Consider the following 10051-nt stretch of genomic DNA (forward strand, 5'->3'; position numbering starts at 1 on the left):
CCCGCTGTGGGAGAGAGAGGCACGGGGGGGGAGGGGGAGGAGGAGGAGGAAGGGTCAGCCGGCGGGGCGGGGGCGCGAGGGGGGAGCTGCGCGGGGAAGCCGGGCGCGCACGCGGGAAGGAGGCCTGCGGGCTGGAGCGAAGGGGTGCCAACAGCCGGCGGGAGCCAAGCGGGAGAATGGCCACCATCGGCCCAGCAGAAGCGTCTTGGCCGGACCGCGGCCTCCCTGCCTCTGGCGATGGCAGCTTGGGCAAGTGAGCCCAAGGGCACGCTGCACACCAGAGCGGTTTTACTTGCCGGGGACCCACCCGCCTGGAGGGGAGAGGGCAGGGCCCCTTCCTCAGCGCAAGCAGGACTGAGTTGCAAGACCCTTTCCTTGCGTCCTGTCCAGCCAAGACTTCCGTGATGGAATGAGCAGGGGCCCCCCACAAGCCCGCTTCTCCTCCCGAGGAAAGCAGCATCAGAGCAAGCAGGAGGGATTGGGCGTGGAGAGAGAGAGGCGGGGGTGCTTGTGCAAAGCCATGCTGCATTTCGCGGGGAGGGAAGACCATAGCAGGCACAGCGTCTGATCCCCCCCCACACACACACCAAACTGCCCTGGAGGAGCAGGACTGACTAAAAATATGGCTGTTTGCTAAGGCTGCTTGGAATGGAGCCGCCGTGCCTTGGAGGCAGTCACCCGCTGAATAGCAGCGGCAGAGGGTCAGGCCCTGGGGGGGCAGCTCCTGCCTTCATGCCCTGAGTGGGGGCTTCTCAGGCATCTGAACAGGAGAGGGACAGCTGGCTCTCAGAGGTTATAGTGCAAAGTAATTCTTAAAACTGCAGGGTTCAGTTCCTTTGCTTTGCCATTGTGCACACCACACATTGACAATTCATAATAATAATCAGATTCTTAGCAACTGAAAGGGATTTTTTTCCTTCTACAAATCCAGCTTTGCAAGAAAAAAAGCTGTGTATTCCTTCCTCCTCCTGCTAAACGACAATCCAAGAATTTAGACACATAACCAGGTACAAGGATTTGCACAGTAACATTTGCTTGCAAAGGATTCTGTTTATCCCAAAGCCTCCCCTGAGAATCAGTCTGCAGAGAAGGGAACTGAGCAACTGGTTTCTAAGTCACAGAAGGTTTTGACAAGAAGTCAGGCGCTAGACGGGCTTTTGGATCTGTGAGCTCTTTGCCCAGGCCGCCTCTTATCTCTCCCGATCTGTGAAATCTCTTCAGATGGGGAAAGGGTGGGATTTCTCTCATCTGGAAGAGCCACCATAGAGCAGAGGTTAGAGCATGTGACCAGGACGCAGAAGTTCCTGGTTTATCTCTGCGGTCAGCCATGAATCTCTCTGGGCAATCCTGGGCCAGTCTCTCTCTCTCTCTCTCAGCCTAACCTACTTCGTAGGGTTGTTGTGAAGGGAATGGGGACTCCTTCCTTGGAGGGAGAACGGAAGAAAAGGCCTCCTGCTAGTGCCTAGGAGTTTCTTTTCTTTTTATGTTCGTCAAGACCAAACTCTTCAAAGTTTGGAATTTCTGGATCAGAGCTGGAAATGTCTCTGTGTTTCGATAGCTATAAGACCAACAAAATGTGTGGTAGGGTATGGAGCTTTTGTGAGTCACAGCTCCCTTCCTCGGATACCTATGTTTCGAGTTTCAGTAAATGTCTCACTGTTTTTTAAACGTACCTCACCTTTTTGACCCAAACTGGCTTCTGTGTATGTAAACAAAAACCAATGAGCAGTATGCTTCAAAGTCAGTGGCCAATTTGGAAACCTTTCAGACAGATTTAAGAGTTGAGGAGATACTTCCCCCATTACTCTCGGTGCAGATTAAATGACAACGGTGATTTAGTGACAGATAATCAACGGCCCGCGGGATCAAGGCCTTGGAGGTGCGCTTACGTGAACAGACATTTCACCTTTTCCCAGGAAGCAGCTCTCTCTTGGGGGACGATGGGGAGGTGGAGTAGCCTCTCCTCTGGGAGACAGTCCCATTGCTCAAGCTGGGCCTGGAGGGCAGCCCCCTCAGCAGCTGAGACACTGCAGTGGAGAGAAGACATGGGTTCCTTCCTGTGTGAGACTGCCCCGCCCAAACAGGCCTCTCGAGCCGGCGCAGTCTGAGCGTTTTCTCCCACCTGTCCTAGGGCAGAAAAGGCTGCCTGTTTCCGGCGCCCTGGGGCAGGTAAGGTGCGGAGGAAGTCAGAGGCTGATTTACTGGAAGCATTTACCTGCAGTTCACTGACAAAGGGAGAGATTCTTCAACTGCGGGAAGATTACCTGGAAAGAGCCTGCGTTTATGGGGTTTCTTGCACCTCCATCACTACTCAGTTTGGCTTCTATTGGCCCTTTACCTAGTGGATCTTTTAAAGTTAAGATCCATGCCATGTTTCCACTTCAAGGGGCCTAGAGGGTTTGATCTCCTGCTGGTTTTTAGATTTTCACTGGCAGGCTGTAATCTCCCTTTCATTTTTCCAGAAGGCCGAAGGTGCTGCCTGAAGCCAGCTCCACCCAGCACCACTTGTATTAATTCAAACCTGCCGGGCCTTCTACATAGGCTACAGGGAAGAGGCTTTCAGATCAGGGCTTGCCAACATCTCCACCCCACATTCCCCACAGCCTTTCTAAAAAACAGCCGGCCTGCTGAAGCGTTCTGGGGGTTCTGTGAGAGCTTGTGGGTTGTGTTTTATGCCCTTCTGGTTAGGCCTAACAAGAGGCATTCCATGGGTTTTGCACTTACGTCCCACAATACTCAGCCAAATTAATTCCGGTAGCCAGTTTAATAAGAAAACAATGTGAAATGAAGCAATAAAAAAAACAAGTGCTACAGAAATAAGCATCAAGAATTCTAAAAAGCACAAAAGCCAGCTGACACCTTCAAAGGGCTAACAAGATGATAAAATATCCCAGCATCAAACAACCATAAAAACTGATAATATAAAATCCAGCCAAGAAATATAGACACAAGTCAATGAGCGCACACACACGCATGCGCGCGCACACACACACACACGGGGAAACAAGTTTACTTTGATCTGCATCGAAACCTTTTTTTAAAAAGTGCCAAGGACATCTGTGTGCGAAGGGGGTTACACGGCTGAGGTGCCACAGCCAAAAAGCCACCGTCCCACGTGGCTACCTGCCTGGTTTTGAAATTCTGTGATCCGGGAGACTACTGGCTCAAATCTCACCTTTGCCAGTAAGTGGCCTTAGGCAAGCTTCTTTCTCCCAGCCTCAGTGGCATAGGGACAAATAACACTGGCTGACTCCACAGGGATGTTGTGAGGATTAGAATCAGAGGATGCATGTGAAATATTTTAAACACTGAAAGTGGGATCCAAGTGATAAGTATTAATATTAGGTATTGTTTTACCTTTCGGGAGGATGTTTGGAGCCCTTTTGCAAAGGTATCGGTGTGTCGAGTCTGGTTGCCTTGGTGTAAGGACAAGGCCAGTAGGAGTATGCCCAAGTGCTCCATTAGCATCTTTGAGCCATTGGAGGAAATGCTTCTCAGTGTTTAGGCGGGGAGGTAGGAGCCAAAACACACCGCCTGAATTATTCCCATTTTATGCAGGGTCGGTCTTAGCTAGTGGACAGCATTGGCAGCTGCCCCAGGCCCTGCACTGAGGGGGCCACAACCAGCCAGAGCCCTGTCCCACCCTGCAGGGGCGGGAGGGGAAGAGCAGCCACCTCTTGCACCTGTCCTGTCTGGAGCTCAGGTGGCTGGCTCCGGGGGGCGGGGGTGGCTCCTGCCCACCCCTTGCTTGGCCCCGGTGTGGGTGGTCAACAGGGGGTTGGCAGTGCTTCTGGGGCCCCATCCTGCTTTTTGCCCAGGGCCCCAGAATCACTCAGACTGCCCCTGATTGTACGAGTAACTCCTCTTAGGTTTCCACCTCTTCAAATCAAAAATTGTGGAGGGGGGCGGGGGGAAGAAGCCCTCTGGGTCCAGGAGTGGCACCTAGCACAAGCACAGTCTGTTCTCCAAAGTTGTCCATCCTTAGAAAATAGAAACAACAGAACAGGGTAGAAATTGGCCTCGTTTCTTTGCTTTCCTGGCCCAGAAGCAAAGCCAGTTCCCCCTCCAATCAGCTGACTGCTCTAAACCTTTCTGAGGGCGCTGAGCTACGGGAGGCAGGGGGGCTATGGGACGAAGGTTCCACCCCCCCGCCGGAAGCCAACCGCCCGGCCTCTGTTCTCCCAAGCGAATGCCCCGGGGAGGCAAGTGCCAGAGAGGCGGAGCCCAAGGCAACCGGCGGGGCCTGAAGGGCGTTTGGAAAGAGAGCGGGGAAGGGGGGGGTTCTTGAGAGAAAGGATTCTCTCCGAAAACAACAGCATTTTCTTCTATCTGGCGCAGAGTTGCTTTTATCATTTGCATGACTTTTATGCTGTAAAATGAAAATTAAGCATTGAGAGGTGTTACCGTTTTCCTAATTAGCTAGCACGCTGAAATAAATGTGTTCTTTTAGATTGTGTGGTGCCTTGAGCCACACTAACTCGGTTTTCTTTACTGCATTTACAGTGGAAGAGGTAAAAGCTGTAAACAGGTGGGAAGAAAGGACTCGGACGTATCCCGTGGGAGGGCCCCTGCTGGAGGGGAATCTGCTCCTCCTGGGGAGGGTTCCCTGCTGAGCTCTCCCTGCCACTCGCAGCGGCAACTGAGCACCGGCTTGGGGGATACTCCCTGGCATCTCTTCACGCTCGCTGTTTCCTCCCCCTTGCCACCAGAGTGCTGTCTGGAAAAATTGCTAGTAGGTCTGTCGCTATAATGTTCTGACACTGTAGCAATGTGAACCCTCTAGTGGTCTGTGTGTGTATGTTGTGTGTGTGTGCGTGTGTGTGTGGGGGGGTGATAGACCTGAAGGGACTGGGGGGCCGGAATGGCTTGGATGTGGACTGGGTGGTCAAAAATCCAGCCTCAGCCCAAGCCGCCTCCCCGCAGCTGGTACCTTTGTTGAGTCCTTTCTTCTGCAGGCTGAGCCCGTTCTCCTCGCAGGTGCTCAGGCGGCGAAGGACGTCTGCCAGGGCCGCCTTTAACACCTGGATCTCATCCTCTTGAAGCTGGAGCCGCTGTTCCAGGTAAGAGATGCGGTCGTCCACCTCCATCCCACTGGTGCCTGAGAGGTTATCATCTGGGGAAGCAGGACCGCGGTAAGGGAAGGGAGAGAAAAATGTTTGGATCACTTTTTGTGGCATCAGCTGGAATCTCAACCAGCAGCTGTCCAGAGCGAGCATTCGAGCAGCACTGCGGGGTCAACTCCAGTGGTCAGTGTCCTGTTTCCGTGCTTGGCTCCAGTGTTAAACTGTAAGCTCCTCAGGGCAGGGACCTGTGCAATACTGTGCACAAGGCTCTCTGTCAGCAGCTGGAGCAGCATACTGGCTAAGAGGAAAAGCTGCTGCTCTGGGAAATCCCAGGCCCAAATCCTGGCTCTGCCAGGAGCAGCCCAGGTGGCCTTAGGCAAACCGCTGTCCTTTAGCTCACCCCTGTAGGAGGCCAGAGCTCTTTGAGTACTGCAAGTGTTATACAAAAATAAATAAATATTAGTGGTAAATAGTAATACCAATAACTGCCCTCCCCCCAGTTCTGTGTTCCAAATCACGGCCAGGCGTCGTCATCCCCACGAAAGGGCTTGGTGGGGGCGGATAACGCCATTCTTTCTTGTTGTTCAATCAGGCATCCTTTCATCTTCAGGCCACACGGGGTGGTTTACACAGTTCCACCCTTGTTGGTCTCCAACCCCATGAGGGAGACTGGCTTAAGGTCACCCGGCAAGTTTCCATGGCAAAGTGGGGATTTGAACCCAAGCCCTGCTCCCGCACCCTGGCTCTGCACACAGCCATGGCGCATTGCAAGGGTGCCAATGGGCAGCTAACCCGTGCCGGAATCTTGTGGGCTAGCTAATGGAATTGTCCTGAGCCAAGCAAGAAGGTGTTCCGGGACCCCTCGAGGTGGAGGCCGAGATAAGAGGGCTGACCCTGATGTTCTCCCTCCCCCAGGGCCAGTGGGTCCAATCAGGAGCGTTCTGGCCTGGGGCGAGAGCTTGGTCCAGATGAGAGATGCACTTTCCTCAGCTGACCTTCTCTGACTCAGAAGCCTTGCAAAAGGGTTGGTGCAGATGTGTGGGGGCACTCTGCACATTCCCAGAGGCGCACTTCCTTCTTTTCCATTGGCCTGCATGCTCTTGAGAACAGCCCTGCTATTGGAGCCAAGATTGTGCTCCAGTCAGTTAAGCAATGCTCTCCCTCCTGTACCTGTAAGCTGTGTCCGAGGACTGGCCTTTTAATAGGCCGCCTGTCTATGCGTGGCATGGGAGGGGGCGGTGCTGGGACTGTGCAAATTCTTTGGGCATTTCCCAGCTCAGCAATGGCCATCCTTCCGGCTTCAGCTGTGGCATCCACTCCCAACGGCACCCCCAGAGCACCTTCTCTCTCTCTGCATTCTCTCCTTCTCCCCATCCCAGCCTTCTGCCTTTCAGGATTCAGGCATGTGAGAGGCACTGCTGAGAACTTGGCGTGTGTGCTTGCATGCGCTCAAATGCCTGGCTGTGCGCTTGCGCTTCCCTAGAATCCCTGATGCTCCCACTGCATGCAGAATTGGGCTGGGTGCAGGCAAAGCGGGGCCAGGCCAGGCAGCCACCCACCTGTCGTGCCGGGGTTTGCCCTGTGCCCGGTGGGTGCCCACGTTGCCCCTGCCTGCCCTTCTCCCGACCTCTGCCGCAGAACCGGGGCTCCTGCCCTGCCCTGCTTCTCAGCGCTGGTCTCTCTTCTCTGCAATCTTATTTCTCAGCCCCTCCCTTCCTCCCCTCCCTCTTTGCAGCATCTCTGAGCCACAGTCCAATCACAGGCAGCAGACGCTGCAGCCAGGCAGAGGACCAGCTCTGATGGGTAGATACAGGCTTGTTCATCTGCACAGTGGCTGAGACTATCCCAATGACCTTAGTGGGGGGGGGGTGCTGCTCACCTGGGAATGGGGTGTGTGGAATGGAGACAGTGAGGCCCAAAGGCCCAGGAGTTCAGGGAGGGGTCCTGTTCCTGAGGGAAAGTGCAAAAGGAGGCTGGCAATGAGAAAGAGGCAAGACTGGCAAGCAAACGAGGGGCAGGGGTGGAATGTTTAGCCATGGAGTGCGTTCTGGCCTAACGTGCAGAGAGCATGAAATGGAATAACTTTTATGATGGCCCCTCCCATGACCCTTGGAGAAAGAATGGGGCGCTTTAGAGATACCTAAATAAAACCTGGTCCTCAGAACCTGTTGGGGATGTTAAGGCTCAGCCCTGGAACACATGAAGTTGCCTGTTACTGAACGGCGGCTGCTCTCTGGGGTCTCAGGCCAAAGTCCTTCACGTCACCTCCTCTTTGGCCTTTTTAAGCAGAGATGCTGGGGACTGAAACTGGGACCTTCGGCATCCCAACCAGAGGCTTAACATGTAAAAAACAAATCCAATGTCTCTGAGAACACACTGTGCTCAGATGGTGTTTAATGCCCTGGACTCCGTCGGAACAAAGTAAATCATCCCCAAGAAGAATGCTTCTGAGCACGAGTAGGCCCTGCTTCATGGGTACCCAGAAAAACCAAGCGGCTTCTGCCGTGATCTGGCCTTGTATATGGAGCTCCAGAAATGAGTTGCGGGATCCTCTGGTTGTGTCCCACCCTCGATCCATGTTGGAGAACCTATCCAGATCTACTTCATCCACGCTGGTTACCCCAAAACATTCTTTAACCCCCTGCCTTTGCCTGCCAGCCAGGTGAATGATCCGGGGGGCAAATGCCCCTCACCAATCCTAAATTGGGGGGTGGGTGGGAGGAGTGCTGCTTCCAATCCAATCTGAGCCATTGGCAATTGCAGGCCAGTTTAATTTGGGGTCAAAGGGAGTGATTTTGTGTGCAATCCAAACCAGGCTCCATTTTCAGTGACAGAGCCTGGGACTGGATAATTGGAGAGGTTATGAACTTTCTCGGTTACCCCTGGCTGACCACATACCAGTTGGACCTGTGATCCATTGGTCTGACTGGGTGGGACAAGTATTACGTAGAACTTGTTTGTGGGGGGTGGGGGTGGAGTGGAATAAAAGCAGGACAAGGAATGGGACCCTCTGGCTGCATCAGAAAGCAGCCCTTGCCCAGCCTCCCGTGCCTTCCCAGGCGCAAAGACCGGCTCTGCCAATCTCTCGTATGAATGTCTACCGCTGCAGCCTTACCATGTGAAGGCACAGAGACTCCCGCCCACCGCCAAGCACCCTTGCCTCGCAGAGCTTCCCTCTGGTGCCAAAGAGGCACCTCCCTTGCTGTCGGCACGCGGCCGGTGGACATGGGTGTTCACCCTCATGAGGAGGAAGCATTCTGTCCCCACGCTCAGGAGGGGAGTTTTGGACTCCGGGTGGCATCACGGGGCGGGGGGGGAGAGGGGTCCGGCAGATGGGGCTGAATGGCTGCTGCAGGGGCGGAGGGGCAAACTCACCATTGCAGAACTGCAGGAGCAAGGAGGTGTCGAACAGGATCCTGCAGCCAGGCACCCTCTGGGCCATGTCTGCCCCTGAAGCCCCTGTCCAGCTCCCCACCCACCCTGTCCCCCCCACCTCCCTCCCTCCTCAACTCACACCTTGGCTCCCTCTGCCTCTCCACCCATTCCTCCCTCCCTCCCTCCCGGTCCCCTGCATGCCTGCCTCCCGTTACCATAGCAACCCACCTCTTTCCTGCATCCTTTTGGCCAGGGACGCCAACGGCTCTGCCACAGATCCTCTCCCAAGGCTCGTCTGTCTTCAGGTCGCCCCCCCCCCCAACACACTTATGTCAACCAAATGAACTCTTTGCCCCCCCCCACGGCCATTCAGCTCTACCTTCAGCTCTCACAAAGCCCCACCCACATCACTCCTCCTTGCTAAGCCCTGCCTTCCCAAACCTTCATCCTTTGGTCCCTCCACCCTCCTACGGATCCTCCACGCTGAGAGCTGCAAAGCCACACGCCACCATCCAGTGTGCAGTTCGCTGTTGCTCCTAATCCAGGCAACTGCTTTAAACACCCTCTCTCCCTGTTCCCTGCAGAATCCCTCCTGTGTGTTCACCGGGCGCTGCCCCCCCTCAGGCAACACTCCTCATCCCCCTTTTGCCCCAGCCCCCAGCCTCTGTTCAGAGCCCCCCCCCCTCCAGGGATTTCTTCCTCTGCTCCCCTCCCAAATGCCCCCCCTCCAATTGGCAACGTTCACACACTCCCTTTCCCCATCTGCAGCGAGCAATCCAGTCCTGCACTCGTCTGAGCCCATTTGCTTGGAACAGCCCAGCCCCGGCACGGGAGAGGGACACACAGATCTGAGCAGCTGCTTTCTTTGGCCTCTGAGCTGGCAGCAGCTCTCTCACCCACCACTTATGCCTTTTAACTGGAGGCACTGCCAGGGACTGAACCAGGGACCTTTTGCATACCCTGAGCCGCATCGAGCCCTCCCCCAACCTCCAAGTCTTCCTGGAGTCCCTCTGAGCATGTACAGAGTACCTTTCCAGAGTAACATTCCCAGTCTGAGAAGAGGCACACAGAGATCAACGCCTGCAGAGATGGGGTTGTCCTACATCACCCCTCCCCCTTTCTCTTATAAATCATTCTCTGAATTTTTTTAAAAAAAAATTGAGTTTGCCTGTGTGGTAGCCTCACACACCAGTCCTTTCTGCTGTCTGAATAGAAGTTTAACAAACCAAGCCAAAAGTATTTCCCGCCCATATTTAGTCTTTGGGACTCATTGCCACAATGTGCAATAAGGGCTGTTGTGCAATAAGGGCTTCCAAACATCAGGGGCTGGTCCTGCCATTGCAGCTGTTTGTAGGTACTGATAGAAGGTGGCCTGGGAGTGAGGCAGCAGACTCTGCAGCGTTGTTGTGAGAATAAAAATATATGGATGGCTTCAAATTTCTCAGAGGCAGGCTGGGATACCAGTGTCATCAGTAGATACCCCCCGACTCTCAATACCCCATGTCCTGAGTAGGTCAAGGCCTGGCCATGTCTGTGAGTGGCCTCGTGGTGTGGCTTTTCTTACCCACGCAGGGGCCAGTTGGTTTGTGTGGCTCTGGTGCATGGAAATAGAT

The sequence above is a fragment of the Eublepharis macularius genome, chromosome 15, assembly GCF_028583425.1.
Source record: "Eublepharis macularius isolate TG4126 chromosome 15, MPM_Emac_v1.0, whole genome shotgun sequence".
Taxonomy (NCBI): Eukaryota; Metazoa; Chordata; class Lepidosauria; order Squamata; family Eublepharidae; genus Eublepharis; species Eublepharis macularius.